Raw genomic sequence first — 17,262 nt, 5'->3', positions numbered from 1 at the left:
GTGATGACATACATGATTTTACCGCGTCCCTCACCAGAGGGTCGGGGCACGTTATATGTATATATGATACATGGTAAAGATACGCATGATTTTCATTTTAAAAGCATGAGTATTAATGTTTTCTAACAGTCAGACGTGTTCTAGTGAGTTTTGTTTCAGTTACGATCCTCTATATTGTACTCCATGCCTTACATACTCAGTACATATTTCGTACTGACCCCCTCTCCTTCGGGGGCTGCGTTTCATGCCCGCAGGTACAGACGTTCACGTGAGTGACCCGACAGCTTAGGCCATCTATTCTGCTGCTTTGGAGTGCTCCCTTGTTCCGGAGCCCACATTTCGGTATAGACTCTTTTATTGCACATATGTATGTATATATTCAGGGGTACGACGGGGCTCTGTCCCGTCATATGATTCCGTTGTCTTTGTTAGAGGCCTGTAGACATGTATGTGGGTCATGGTCGCTATAGTTTGGTTATGTCAGTGTGATATGCTTCTTCAGCGATTCCATATGTTATGACAGCCTTACGGCTTGTAGGTAGGAATACGTATGTGTATGTTCTGAGCGATATGTTTTATGACAGCCTTGGTGGCTTCTGTATGATATGTATATTACATGTAACCGCTTAAGATGATAATGTTCTTAGCATTTGTATAAATTAATATATGTCGGCTACGGATAAGTCATGGATATGTTGAATTGGTAAGTGAGTGCGTATGGGTTTCCAGCTCGGGCACCAGTCGCGGCCCATGGGGTTGGGTCGTGACATATAACATCCTTCCCCCCTTTAGAACATTCGTCCTCGAATGTTAAATTGGTCCTGCACTCCCAATGCTTCCTTAAATGTTCTTTTACTGAATTATACTCTTCACATGCCCCTTTCGTTGGTCGATTTCCTTCAATCTATTATAATGCATTTCAGATCTCTACGTAACCATTCCCGTAATATTTCCTCTTTTTGTTGCTTCTCGAGGTAATAATTCCACGTTGTTGTCTTTACTCTCCTCTTTATTTCACAGTCTGTTGTCAGTTGTATTGCGAGCTCTTCTGCTGGAATGTTACTCTCTCTCTTGTCTGTATACTGTTCAGTTGTACTGTCACTGATTGATTCGGACTTGTATTCATGGTGCACTTAGTCATAAATCGACTCTTTCTTCTTCTATAGTTACTCCCTTAAGATGATGTATCGTCCACTTCACTTTACCTTCTAATCTTTAAATAAGATCTCGTAACGCGCAGACGTCCCTCGTTGTTTTATTAGACTTTACAACCCTTGCATTATTTCATACCTCCGGTAACTTGTAGACCCTTCACAGACTTTACGAATAAAACGACATTTCCCAGGGTGTAACATTATTTTACTCCAATAACCTTACTTTGTTCTGCTGTTACAGTTCGTATTCTGGAATCTTCAGCATCATGTGTCACTTTTCAACTTTCTTTTAAAGGTTTTTAACTGTCACTTTGCTTTTAGCTCTTGATCTCGATCTTTAGGGTTGGCTATCAAGTAGCGCTAGAGTTCCCTCATATTATAACTTCACATAGCTGCTCTGTGATCTGTCTATTATTAACTGGTATAATTCTGAAAAAGGTTTTGATTTGACATATAAATTCACTGTCATTTCTTTATCTTTTAATTTAAACTCTTCTATTGCCTCTTTACCCAGATCTTGCTCTTAGTTTTTCTGTCTCACATTATGTTGCAATCTTTTTAGAATATGCAAAGGTGCTCAAGTTAGCCCGCAAAATACCTTAGCATCGTTTCACTAGCCTTCATACTTTACCTTGCATCCTCCTCTCGTATCTTACAATCGGTATCAAGATAAATCTTCGGCTCAATCATGGCCAGGCCTATTTGCCCTAGTACTACTTCTATCTCGGTAATTTGGCTTAAACCATCTTTGCATTTTGCCCTAATGCACCCAAAATGTCTCAACTATTTTCATTACCGAATCCTTACTCTTCTTATCAAGTACTCGCTTGGTCTCATTCTTAGCATACAAATATTCGTAGGTTGCATAACTATTCTTGTACAACTTATAGAAAGTATGTCCAATCTTAGTCGTAATCCTTCCTTCTCCTGATTCATTCCGCTTTACATATTTCATCCGTACAGCTCGTAGCCTATCTTGTCATACTCCCTTCCCTTTGCTACTTATAAGTCGCGACATCATTAGCGCACAACTCTATTGCCAAATCTTAGCCTCCAATTTAGTATAGCATTGTTGTCCTTTATAACATCTCTTAAGTTACTCGTTACCATTCTCTTATCGTACTCTTTCTTTCTATAAGAACCACTTCCTAATGTCTTATAATTCAAGGTCTTTACAAATAATTCTCGGCACTGTTTCGAGTACCATTCTGACTTCTATCCATTTATTGCTGGCTTTCAGATCTTGCTAACTTGTTTCAGCAAGGGATCTCACTTGAAGTTTAAGCATCCATATCAAATATATTGCAGGGCCAAGTGTTTCCATCTTACAATTGAATTTCTCACACCCGCTTCCCCCCCTTAAGGGTGTACTTATGCCATTATCTGTCTGTATTCTGCTTGATATCCCTATTTCCAATCTCAAATTTATTTGATCCTTTTTCTAATTCACTTGGTGTACTGTACCATATCCATATCTTTTCTTTATAATTTATAACTTTGATTATCCTCATACGAGATCTTAACAAAATCATAAAGCGGCGAGAACCTCTCTATATATAGTATAAAATCTCATATGATAATCCGTAATTGAGTAATCCAACCAACGTAGCAAATCATCCAAGGCCACATTCCACTCACTCCATTCAATAACTATTTAGTACTTGTAGTCGTTCCAATTTCTCAATTAGGTAGCACTTATGTGCTGATGATAAGTGTCCAAGGTTCTCTTGTAATATTATCTTTATCCCAACCTATATAATCTGTTTCCTCTAATAAATTTACAATACACCATTTGTTCCTCAGGCCTATAGTTCTTGTCCTTTAAGGATTTCACTGTTTTTGAGGTAAAGTCATATACACGTAATACTCCTTTATGCCTTATGCTCTCTTGCCCTTGTCGTGTACCCAGTACCGACTTCTAACTTACTTAAAATCATATCGAGTTCATCTTAATGTCAATCTTATCTAAGCAACTTGTCGTCCTACTACACCTTTAAGTTCATAGCTATATATTTTCCTTTTGTTCTATACTCGTACCCAATTAATCACGTCTATCTTAGGTGTTTCCTATAGAACTCCTTTTATTTCTCCAGTCTATGTCCATCTTTTATTTTGTGCACGAGGAATCTCATGCTACCCCTGTATCCTTCGAAAACCACTACTCCTGCATAATCCCTTTTTCTTTTTCAAAGTGTATTCTGTCCATCCCTATTTGTTCTTATCGTCCCAATCATTTTCTGGCACTCATTCTGCTTCGTTGCTCGTCTCTTTATAGTTTAGTCCTTCACTGTTCTGCCACTTATATTACTCGTGTCCTTAGCTATACATGTCATAACCTATTACTGCACTATTATCTCGCTCACTTCCTTCTTATTTCCTTCTTTTAATTAACTCCTTCTTTTCTTGTGCCCGCTTTCATTTCCGTTATCGCATAATCTTTATTTCAAACTTTCCCTATAAAACTTTATAAGTCTTTCCCATTCGTTCTATACCTTGCCTTTCCATTTCGCATTTGCCTTTACACTTTAATCACATAGATCACGTCATATCTTTTAGTCACTTCCTCGCTAGACTTTACTCATTTTCATCAACATCCTTATTATATTCACATTATCTCCCGTTCGTAATCAATCCTATAGTGTAACACTTCTTAATCTTAAAGATTAACGATTCTCACTATGGTTTAATTTCACTCCGTGGAGTAGGCGTACTTAACCTTTTTTTCCTTTCTGATTAATCTTATCCTCAATACCTCACAAGCCATCTTACCAATACATTCATATTTGTCGCGATTCTTCTTCCTCTGTACCCTTGTCTCAATCATACTGTTATTTCTCCTAACTATAAATTCGTCGTAATTTATTCCTGCTTGTCAATTCAGTGATACCTCAATATAATACCCTATTAAGATTTGCCAGCATTTTCTAAATCATCTCTTAGTATCTCAAGCCCTTCCAAATTATCCAAGCATTTCATCAACAACACATGAAACACATGATCTAAGACAGCCCACAAGTTTGAGTTTTCCTTCTACAATATCCATCTCCAATTAGTTGATTAAGAACTAATAAACTCAAGGTCATAAAGATATGATGAAATGTTATCTCAAGAACACAAGAATGCTCCAACTCCAAGATTACGCCACCATGAAGCATCCTCCAAAACCACCACAAGAAGAAGAACTAGAATCCGACAAGCACCACGGGACTTCTAATGCTTGATTCACCTAGTTTACCTTCAGATTTGTTCTTGTGTCATGAACGAACTATTTAATTCATACACTACTTGCTGTATGCTTTGTACTATTCAAATAAAAGTGAACTTAATTGTGGACGTTTTTTTTTGCTCTTCAACATGAGCCTTTTCTAAGGTAAAATGTGGCTGGAAGGTATTCTAGTCCGTTCAAATGAATTCCAAACTTTGCTCCTCATATTTGCTTCTTCCAAATAAAATTTCCCGAATAATAATGATGTGTTATACCCCGTATTTTTTGTACGTCGAATTATTCGTCAGTTAATCGACGTAAGTTCAAGAACTCTTAATCCTCGATTTTAATTGGTGCACGATTTGTTATAAATTCCAATTAATATAGAAATATTAATGGAGATTAGGGATTAATTAACTATGATATATCATTAAGCGGGGGTTAATGATTAATTAAGATTAATTAAATTAATTAGACAATAAAGTGGGCCCCACAGATTCAATATAAAAAAAAGGAAAATAAAATAAAATGGGTGATGCATTGTGGGGCACGTGTCAAAGGTATGGGAAGCCTATATAGTTCATTTGATGACAAGGAAATTTTCATTCATCTTCACAAAAGTTAATTGAAGCTTAAGAGCAAGAAGAAAAAAAAGAAAAGCATAGCCATGGCTGCTGCTCTCGGCCAGCCATGGTAAAAAAAAAAAATTGTTGTTGTTTGCTTTAATTTAATTCCAAGGTGATTTATAAGTCCAAGGAGGTGATAGCAACATTGGTATTGAATTGAGGAAGAAGGAATAGTGAAATTGGAGCAAATAAATGTAGAATTTCCTCTGATTAAATTAAGGTAAGATTTTCTCATTTTATGGTATAATTTTATTAATGGCGTTGTAATGGAAGGATTAAAATTGGATTGGATGAAATTAGAAGTAAGCAATTGCATGAAATCGTTGATATTAGGAGTTGTAGTCGTTATATGGAACTGTTGAGTTGAAAAGATTCAAAGTGTGGTTTATGTTCATACGTCGTTGTTCGTGTTGTTGTCGTGTCGTCATTTATGTGGCTTATAAATTCGGAAGGAAGAAGTGTATAACGTATCGTATACGAAGCGTATATTGGTCGGTTTGGTGTATAATCTTAAACGTTAATGATTTGGATTAGAAAAGGGTTAAGAAAGGTTATTGAGTTATTTGAGTTGTTTATGGGCTGGATTGTAAGGATTTTATATGAATATTTCTATTACTGTCATTGTTGGTATTGCTGTGATAACAGGAGGTTAGTTGGGATTTCGGGTTAGGCGAGTTATATAGGGGAAATGCTGCCCGATTTCCGTTAAGTTCTTAACTAATGAAAATCCTAATCAAGAAAGCATGAATTAAAGAATGATTCCTATAGATTTATAAGCTAGAAAGTATAGTTTACTAACGATAGCGTTACTTTCATATTAAATAGGCTAAAGGGGCAACGAAGCGAACTTGGTTACGGTTAACCTGTAACAGGTATGTAAAGCTATCCTTTCTTTCTTTTTGGCATGATCTTTATGAAACAAACAGACGACGTATATATATATGACTCCAAAGAAGATCCTATTCTTAGAGCCACTAGGATGGCTAATGTTCTTGATTTCCAGAAGCTATTTCATTATGTCTTAATACGTGTCTATGATTCCAGAAGTTCTATTTTGATATAATCCATTGTGACATTCGAAGGGTACTTGATATGATTATTGTCTTGATTTTCAAATGATAGTTCATCTTGATTATTCTATTGAGTCTCAGATATGACTTAGTTTGCATATGGTTGCTCACTACTCTACTCGTGCATCCTCAATATATCTTTCACTGAGTCCCAGGCCAGGATACGTTTTCGTGCACAGTTTCACTGCATTGTTCATCGAGTTCCTCACTAGAGGGCCGGTTACGGTATATATATATATATATATGATGATGTGATGATGTGATGATGTGATGGTATGATGGTGTTATGATATGATGATGTGATGGTGTTATGATGTGATGATGTGATGGTGTGATTATGTGATTATGGCGCCAAGTATGGTATGTGGCGACCTTATTCACTGAGTCCCGTAATGGGCCGGATATGATATATGATATTGATATGCATGATTTTCATTTCATAAGGCAAGTGTATTGATATTTTAAAAGTCATACTTGTTTCTGGTAATCTCTATTTCAGTTATGATCCTCTTTATTGTATTTCATGCTTTATATACTCAGTACATATTCCGTAATGACCCCCTTTCTTCGGGGGGCTGCGTTTCTTGCCCGCAGGTACAGATAGTCGGTTTGGTGACCCTTCAGCATAGGACTTCTACTCAGCTGTCTTGGAGAGCTCCGTTGTTCCGGAGCCTAGACTTTTGGTACAGATTTTATGATGTATATATATATGTTTACCCAGGGGTACGGTGGGGCCCTGTCCCGTCATATTTTGCTATCGATATTCTTAGAGGTCTGTAGAAATATGTGTGGGTTGTGTGTAAGTTCTGTTCAGCTGTGTCTATACGATGTGCTATGGATATGTTCGTCTGTAGTGGCAGCCTTGTTGGCTTGCATATGATATGGTGTTCGTCTGTAGTGGCAGCCTTTTCGGCTTGCGTATCATTTTATGATTTGATTAGCTGTGACTCCTCAGGAGACAGTTTATCTAGACATATATACATGATGACGTTATGAACCTTGGAGTTCTTTTACAAGTTTCCATATTGTTCTTAGATTCAGTTTGACTATATCCAACAGGTACGTATATGAGTGTCCAGGTCGGGCACTAGCCATGGCCCACGGGGTTGGGTCGTGACATGATGCCTCTTACCGATGACATGGAGGGTATCTCTTAAAGCTCTAATCCAACATGATAAATTTACCATATCGATATTGACCTTATAATTATTATTACTATATTCAACCGTTAACTTTATTTCTCGAACTCAGACGTACTTGCAACTTAGTCAAATCTTATCATTGCTATTGACATGACCTTTCAAGACCTTTTTACGAACTTAAATCTCATCCTCTTTTTATTTCTAGGAAAATTTTGGCAGAGTTTCCTCTGTATTTCTTACTATCCCAAAACCTGCACGCAGGAAATACCAACAATTCCTCACAGGGCCAACATATATGCGTATATATTATATCATATCATAGCTACACAGGGCTCCCAATCTCAAGTAAAAGTATAAAGATGTCGAAACTTACCTCGTATATCACACCTCGAGACGTACTTGATCCTTTAGCGATCTGTCCTGTTATACCTTCCTATCTACCTTCCCTTTCATTCTTTAACTTTACATTTCAATCATACTTTAATATTCTTACCTTATCCGACATGCATCTTTTGCACCGTTACTTACCTGTATACTGTGTAACCTCCAATATAATCAGTCACTTTCTTCTGTCGATGCCGTTCTTCAGCTGAAATCAAGGGTTAGTATAAGGAATTTCATTTCCTATGGCTGGGCTCTATCGCACGATCTTAGATATGAAAGAAGGTAATATCCTAAATGTCCTGTAGCTTCCTGTTTATAGATGTGGTGCACAGCACGCCGATAAACAAGACTCTACTAGACACGGTCTGTAGACACTCCGAGGATGAACTGCTCTGATACCACTTTTGTCACGACCCAACCCCGTGGGCCATGACTAGTGCCCGAGCTGGACACACGTATACGTACCTGTTAAATATAGACAAACTGATTCTTAAGAACAATATGGAGACTTGCAAAAGAACCTCAAAGGTTCACAATGTCATCATATATAGGTATCCAGATAACCTGTCTCCTGAGGGGTAACAACTAATCAAAACATAATATGATACGCAAGCCGACAAGGCTGCCACTACATGTCAATATGATACGCAAGCCGACAAGGATGTCACAACATATCAATACCATACGCAAGCCGACAAGGCTGTCATTACATATCAATACCATACACAATCAATATAGACACAGCCGAACAAACCTTATACACAACCCACACATATGTCTACAGACCTCTAAGAGTGTCGATAGTGAAACATGAGGGGACAAGGTCCCACCGTACCCCTGGATAAACATATATATATATATATATATATCAAAAGATCTGTATCAAAGTCTAGGCTCCGGAACAATGGAGCTCTCCAAGACAGCTGAGTAGAAATCCTAAGCTGGAGGATCACCAAATTGAGTATCTGTACCTACGGGCATGAAACACAGCCCCCCGGAGAAGGGGGTCAGTACGAGATATGTACTGAGTATATAAAGCGTGAAATACAATAAAGAGGATCATGACTGAAATAGAGATCACAGGAGACAAGTATGACATTCAAAATACCAATACACTTGCCTTATGAAATGTAACTCATGCATATCAATATCATATATCATACCCGACCCATTATGGGACTCGGTGAATAAATTCATCACATGCCATCCTTGGCGCCATAATCACATCATCACATCATCATATCATCATATATATATATACCGTACCCGGCCCTCTAGTGAGGGACTCGGTGAACAATGCAGTGAAACTGTGCACGAAAACATACCTGGCCCGGGACTCGGTGAAAGATATATTGAGGCATGCACGAGCAGAGTAGTGAGCAACCATATGCAAACTAAGTCATATCTGAGACTCAATAGAATAATCAAAACGAACTATCATTTGAAAATCAAGACAATAGTCATATCAAGTACCTTTCGAATGTCACTATGGATTATATCAAAATAGAACTTCTGGAATCATATACACGTATCAAGATATAATGAAACAACTTTTGGAAATCAAGAACATTCGCAATCCTAGTGGCTCTAAGAATAGGAACTTCTTTGGAATCATATACACGGCGTCTGTTTGTCTCATAGAGGTCATGCCAAAAAGAAGAAAGGGTTAGCTTTACATACCTGTCGTAGATCAACCGTAACCAAGCTAACTTCGTCGCTCCTTTAGCCTATTTAATATGAAAGTAATACTATTGTTAATAAACTACGACTTTCCAGCTTATAAATCTACAACCAATCATTTATAGGAATCATTTCTTAGTTCCCACTTCTCGATTAGTATTTTGATTAGTTAAGAACCTAACGGAAATCGGGCAGCATTTCCTTTATATAACTCGCCTAACCCGAACTTCCAATTAATCTCCTGTTATCACAGCAATACCAACAACAACAATAATAGAAATATTCATATCAAACCCTTAAAATCCAGCCGATAAACAACTCAAACAACCCAATAACCTTTCTTAATCCTTTTCCAATCCAAATCATTAACATCTAAGATTATACACCAAACAGACCAACATACGCTTTGTATACGATACGTTATACACTTCTTTCCTCCAAATTTAGGAGCCACATCACCAACAACACGACAACAACAAGAACAACAACACATGAACATAAAACCACACTTTTAATCTTTCAACTCAACAAGAACAGACCACAACTTTATGAACATTTAATCCAATTCATATTTCAACAATTCCATATAACAACTACAACCTTAATTATCACAATTCCTTCACTTTCATCACACAATCACGACACCAATTGCAACAACACTAATTAAAATTAATTCACCATTTCTAGATTAAGACATCCCCCCATATGGCCCAAATAAAATCTCTACATCAATCATACACAATTCTTTGCATCCAATTCCATATAATACAAATTAATCTCTCCATTACAACATCTTTAACTCCAATTACATTTCAAGATGAAGACATCTTACCTTGAATTCAGTAGGACAGATCCTATAATACCTTGCTCAATTCGCACTACTTCATCTCCCGCACTTTGACACCCTTAGGTTGCTACCTTCTTGACGTGTAAAACACCTTAGGGGATTATAAATTATTTTTCTTCACCATTAAAGCTGGCCGTGAGCTGCTCCAAATCTTCCATGGCCGTGAGTTGCCATGGCATGGAAGCTCTCTCTCTGAATTCACTTTGTTGAATTGAAAGTGAAATGCAAAATGATGAATTAGTCATCAATTTGTGATTTTATATGCTGCCTTATGAGGTGACACGTGTCCACCACAATGACATGTGTCTCACTATGTTGACACATGTCCCACTATGGCATGGACCAATCGGATTTGGCCATGTTGTAGTGGGGTCCATTTAATACACTTAATTAATTACTAATCCCCACTTAATAATCTAATCATGATTAGTTAATCCCTAATCTCCCCTAATATTTCTACACCAATTGAATTTTACAAGCAATCGTGCACTTATTAAAAATCGGGGATTAAAAGCCCTTGGCTCATATCCCAAAAATAATCTCGTCTTTAAACTTATGTCGATTAGCTTACGAATAATCCAATGTATAAAAATTCGGGGTATAACTGGCAGCTTATACCCCTTTTGTCACGACCCGACTAGCGGCCATGACAGGTACCCGGTGTTATATCCCATGCTTTTGTGTATTCGGGAACATTTGAAATAATTTTGATTTGTAAGGAATAAGGTCATTTGTTGATTTGCATTAGTATATGTGTGGGTTGTTCACGAAAAATATTGGTGTGGAAACCCGGAGGAAGGCCAAGGGCAATAATTGGAATTTTGAAAAAATTAGTTTCGGGAATTACAAAACGAGAATTTTAAGTTATTGGGCTAAAACAAATGGATGAAAAATCAAGCCCAAAAAGAGAGGGGTGGCCGGCTATAGAGAGGCCCAAACCCACCAATTTTAATTCAATATTTTCCATGTGCTACTTAATATATAATAGTCCTTATCTCATAGAAAGTTCAAGAAAATAAAACAAGGAGAGAGAGAGAGCAAGAACAAGAGCAAGCCTTAGAGGCCATTCGGCCATAGATGGTGAAAAATCACAATCAAAAATCTCCCTCCAAAAATTATTGTCTTGTAGTATTTCCACCAAATTAAGGGTCCTCTACAACATGGTGCAATTGTTTGGGAAGAAGGAGCACTTGTTTCTTCAATATGACAACTTGTTTAAGTGAAGAAGATTGGGGAAAAATCTAAGAATTCATTCCATGTTATTATGTTATTGTGATGCTTGCAATGTAAATAAAGATAAAATGATGCAAGTTTACATTGAAATGGAATGTAGAAGTTTATGTCGTTTTAGTATGATTTTATGACATCATGGAAATGGAGTTGTTAAGGTGAAAATTATGATGATTGTTGATGAACTTGGGATATGGAAACATGTTATGAATGAGTATGTTAAAGATTAGAAGTTTCCAATGAATTATGACTTTGGTGGAAAGTTTGTATATTTGGTATATCTTGGGAATATTTCGTACAAATGTTATGAAATGCTCCCAAATTATATTGTGATGATCTTGGTTAATGATGAATGTGAAATCCTTGAGATTTGTTTTGAAATTTGACGTTGAAACGGAAGTATTGCTTTATGTAGAAAAGAAGAACATTAACGTTAGATCTATTTGGTGTGATTCATGATGTCTTTGGTATTGTGGGTTGTTGTTGTTGATATATTGAGCCGAGCTAAGCCTCGGGGGTGTTATATGTATAGGGGAAGTGCTGCCGAAATTTCGGTAGACAAATATGAAGTTAAGTGAATTCTTAAGTCTTGCAATTCCTAATTGGTAACTATGACCAATTGTAGGTTTTTGGCGAAACGGAGTTTGATTTTGGGCAAGCGTAAGGAGCGCGAAAGGTATGTAAGGCTACCCCATTCCTTCTTTTGGCATGTCCTAGGTATTCTAGGTCGATTTTTTAGCCCCGGAGGCAATTCTGTTCCTGAAAATCCGAATTGGAAATCGAGTACTATTCGTTCAATTGAATTGAACCTTAAAACCCATAATTTTGTTGAAAAGTGATCATATGTCCGAAACTTTTGTAAATGTAATCGAATCGCTTCGAAACTTCCATGTATGATTCCATAGACCCCAAATGTCCGTGATTCATGTCCGCCGCCTCGACATGACCCGAGGTGGGCCCGCCAACTTCGAGACTCTTTTCTTTGCTCTATAAGGCTCATTTTTGTATAATGTCGGCAAAGGACTCTTGTTTATGAAATTGGCTATCATAAATAAATGTTTTGATTGCCACGATATCCCAAATTATGTTTTGAACCATAAATACCATTTTGGAAATACTTTTACGAAATGAACCTCGTATTGACTAATTGTTCGAACTACTTTGACTAATGAGTCAACATATAATTTTATCAAGTTTCAAAAGTGTTTTGATATACAAATTGCATTGTTTGCTCACGACTCCGCTCGTGCCCTTATTATGACTTCGTTCACCAGTTCCCGGGCCGGTTATGATTCGTGCGCACTATGATAAATTCGGCCGTATGCTGTGTTACGGTTCCCGAGACCTCGCCATAGGGCCGGGTTCCGTTTGGAGTTATGCTGTGATATGGCTGGTGATATGTTATGATGATATGCGTGTTCGGGGATGTACGGAGATTTGAACCTTCTGGTGTTATGCTGTGTGTGGCACCAGCGTCAGAGTGGTGACCACGTTCCTGAGCTTTGCATGATTTTATCTACATTATGTATATATGTTTTGGTACAGATTTTGATATACTGGTCAGTATCCCCTTTTTGTATCCTGTTTGTTTCCAGTTGTGGTTTATATTTCTGTACTCTATGCTTTACATACTCAGTACATCTTTCGTACTGACCCCCTTTCTTCGGGGGCTGCGTTTCATGCCCGCAGGTACAGACACCGGTGATCCACCACTGTAGGCTCCACTTTCTGCTATTTCGGAGTGCTCCCTTTCATCCGGAGCCCACATTTTGGTATATATGTCTTTTGCTGTACATATACTTCTGTATATCTGACTATTTGGGTACGGCGGGGCCCTGTCCCGTCATATGTTTTCGTTCTGTATTTGTAGAGGCCTGTAGTCATATATGTGGGTCGAGGGTCCTATATGTGTCTGCTTTGTTTGCGATTTGTGTCTTAATGCGGTCCGTCTGATATGGTGGCCAAAATGGCCCATATGTTTGTATCTGTACACATGATCGACGATGTGCATTCTGCCGCTCCTTTTGGCTTTGATATGATATATTTGCACGCGCGACCTCTTAAGATAATGTTTGATATCAGATTTGTTATAATGATTAATATGAAATCTGAGTTAAGCTATAATATAATGATTTGGTATGTTCGTCTGTCTGGGTGTACAAGTAGGGCACCAGTCGCGGCCCACGGGGCTGGGTCGTGACAAAAGTGGTATCAGAGCGGTTTGTCCTCGGAATGTCTACCAGCCGTGTCTCGTAGAGTCTTGTTTATCGGTGTGTTGTGCACCACATCTATAAACAGGAGGCTACAGGGCATTTAAGATGTTACCTTTCCTTGAATCTTAGATCGTGCGATAGAGCCAGTTGTAGGAAATGAATTCTTTTTTTTACTAACCCTCTTATTTTAGCTGGAGAACGGTATCGACGTAAGACAGCGACTGATGATATTGGAAGTTACACAGTACACAGGTACGTAACGGTATGGAAGATGTATGCTGGGTAAGGTGTTTGAAATACGATTGAAACATAAAGTTGATGATTGAAAAGAAAAATAAACAGGAAAGTGTAGCAGGTGCAGTTTGAGTTGGGTATGTGAGGTAAGCCTCGGCATTCTTATGTTTTCTTGAAATTGTTAGCCCTGTGTGGCTATGATACGATGTGATATGATAATATATATATATATATATATATATATATACGTATATGTGTTGGCCCTGTGAGGCATGGTTGGTATTTCCTGTGTACAGGTTTTGGGATAGTAAGAAATACAGAGGAACCTCTGCCCAAATTTTTCTAGAAATACGAAAAGGGAAATGAGATGTAAATTCTTAACCTGTCTCGAAGGTCGATACCGATAGGGTAAATCTACTATGTTGGATTAAAGTTTAAGAGATACTCTCCATGTCATTTGTAAGAAGCATTACCCTTATTTGGAAAATTTAATCGCGAGAAAGCATATACGAGTAGCAAGTTCGTAACTTATTTAAACGGACCAGAATATGTTCCAACCCCATTTTGTTTTAGCACAGCCCATGTGAAGGGCAAAAATGTCCGACGATCAAGTTTCCTCTAATTGAAAGAATACAAGCGTATGACAAGCAGTCGGGAATTGAGTGGTTCGCTCACGACTCAAATATATATATATATATATATATATAAACGTGGAGGAAATTATGTGAATTAAGTACTAAAAGATTCCGCGAAGTTCGTCGGACTCTAGCTTTCTTTGCTGGTGGTCGGAAGATACCCTACAGTAACGTTTTATCAGTTTTCCTCGACTGGTTGGAGATGGAATTTGTGGAATACAAACTTAAACTCGCGGGCTGTCTAGAATCATATATATACATGAAGGTAATATTGAGGGTTTACAGGGGGCGACACGGTAATTATAAAGTCAGAAAAGTAAAAGAATTCTCGTTAGGCCGGGGTGGGACCCGCTGCGAGAACATTTTGAAGAGTTGTTAAGACCCCGATTGGTCCTAAATTACGTGACAAAGGTAGTGCGGGGCAATCGGTGTAATTATACCGGCCTTAACGTGCCTAAATGCATTAACGTTGTAAGGTTAAGCGTGCCAGGGTCAGAGTAATTCTGGGATGGGTGACCCCCTGGGAAATGTACAAAAATTTCGCAATCATAGATATAAGAGACGAATAGGGAATTTGGGGTAACCTAAAGGGAATTAGGATATGTGAAATGGTTAGAAACTTTATAGGGGTCACGTGAGCTGAGACGGATTGGATTGGTAAAAAGAAAGAAAAAGCAGCGTAGCTTTGAAGTTAGAGTAAATTTGAGCAAGTGATTGAAGATGTATTGTAAAGGAAATGGCAGTGATATATATATGTATGTGTAGGGCCCCCATTTATGACTGTGTCGATTGATTAGCGAACCCTGATAGCCATTATTGTGATATATGGAAAACATTAATCGAACAGAATTTATGAGACAAAGCGAAAGGTATGGTGCAGATGTTACGAAATAAACTGATATTCATGTTGCTACCGGTTGAGATTGGAAGATTCTAATACGACGATGTTTGGAAAGAAAAGAGAATGATTGAGTGGAAGGTAATCAAAATGTCAGAAAAAGTGAACCGTAAGAAACGTAATTAAGCAGAACCTCTAAAAGAGTCAGCGGTAAAGCACGAGAATTATTTGCAAAAACGAAATAAAATGTAGTAGTGCAGGACAAAGGGAACCTATGGCATGGAATGATGAATCATGTGCATATCAAGTAATTCGAATATCGAGAAAAACAGAACAACGGATAAGGAACGGGTGTGAAAGAAGGAACTTGGCCAAATCATCCAATGAGGAGGAATATAATTATTAAAAGATAAATGGTTACATTAATTACGTTATTTGAGTGTCAGCTATTGGATAAGATTGTGTACTATGTAATTATGATTTTGTTAAGGTTTCGTACGAAGATAATCAAGTTGTAGGTTAGAAAGAAAAGATACGACTATGGTGTAAGTATAACCCCAAAGAAGGGGGAACGAAGGAGAGTAAGCAAAGTAAGTATACATGAAAACAACTGACATACAGAAGATTGAAGCGATAAAGGGCTGGCCTAGGCCTTCGACATTGACGGAAATATGTAATTCTCCGAGAATGGTCCGATTATAGCCTATGTTCGCCGGCAGCTCAGACCGCACGAGGAGAAATTATTTCGCTCATGATCTGGAGTTAGCTACGGCGATTCATGCTTTAAAGAGATGGCGGCATTACTTATATGGGGTCCGCGTTGACATTTATACGGGCCTTAAGAGCCTCTAGTATATTCTAAGCCAAAAAGGGGCCGAATTCGCGGCAGGAAAGATGATTCGAATTATTGAAAGATCATGACGTTAATATTTTGTGCCACCCTAGAAGGGCTAACGTTGTGGCAGACGCACTTAGTCGTGAACCTATGGACGGCCTTGATCATTGTACATTCAGAAACAAAGAATTGGTTTGTAAAACTCATCAGTCGGCTAGCCTTGGAGTCCGTTTGGTCGGTTCTGAAGGTATTGAGATTTTCGTCTGAGAAGCTACAGAATCATCGATTATGGAAGAGGTAAAACAACGTCAGTTTGAGGAGTCTATTCTGGTATGGTAGAGAGATGACCTTTGACAAGGAAAAGATTCAACTCGAGGTTGTACCGGGTGAGTATTGTCATACCGAGGCAGATTATGTGTGCCCGACATCGTAGGGCTGCAACGGCCAATTATGAGCGGAGCGCGTAATGTTCGGTATTCTGTTTATCCTGAATCCACTAAAATGTGACCTGACCCCAGATGCTTGTACTGGCGGAATAGCATGAAACGGAACATCGCAAGGTCGTTGCCCAGTGCCCGAATTGCCTGCAGATTAAAAACTGAACATCAGAAGCCTGATGGACTATTCCAGGGAATGGAAATTCTGATTTGGAAGTGGGAGATAATTAATATGGATTCCATTACAGGTTTTTCTCGCACTCCACGGAAGTATGATTTCCATATGGGGTACGGTTAATAGGCTGACAAAATTCAGTTCATTTTCTTCCCGTCGGAACCACTTATTCAGTTGAGGATTATGCCAGGTTATATGTATTAAAGGAATAGTGAGACTCCATGGAGTTCCTGTATCTATTGTCACTGACAGAGGTACTCAGTTATAACTAATTTCTGGGGATTTGTTTCCAGGAAGGATTAAGGGCTCGGGTAAGTCTGAGCACAGTGTTTCACCCTCAGAGCAACAGACAGGCCGAGCACACTATACAAACGCTAGAAGATATGTTGCGGGCCTGTATTATTGACTTCGTAGGTAGCTGGGGTGATCATTTGCCATTGATCGAGTTTGTTTATAATAACAGCTACTATTCTAGCATCCAGATGGCCCTATGAGGCTTTGTATGACAGGAAGATTCAGGTCACTGATCGGCTGGTTCGATACTGGCAAAACAGAAT

The sequence above is a fragment of the Lycium barbarum genome, chromosome 1, assembly GCF_019175385.1.
Source record: "Lycium barbarum isolate Lr01 chromosome 1, ASM1917538v2, whole genome shotgun sequence".
Classification (NCBI taxonomy): domain Eukaryota; kingdom Viridiplantae; phylum Streptophyta; class Magnoliopsida; order Solanales; family Solanaceae; genus Lycium; species Lycium barbarum.
The sequence above is the reverse complement of the archived record's forward strand: the minus strand, read 5'-3'. Positions refer to the sequence as shown.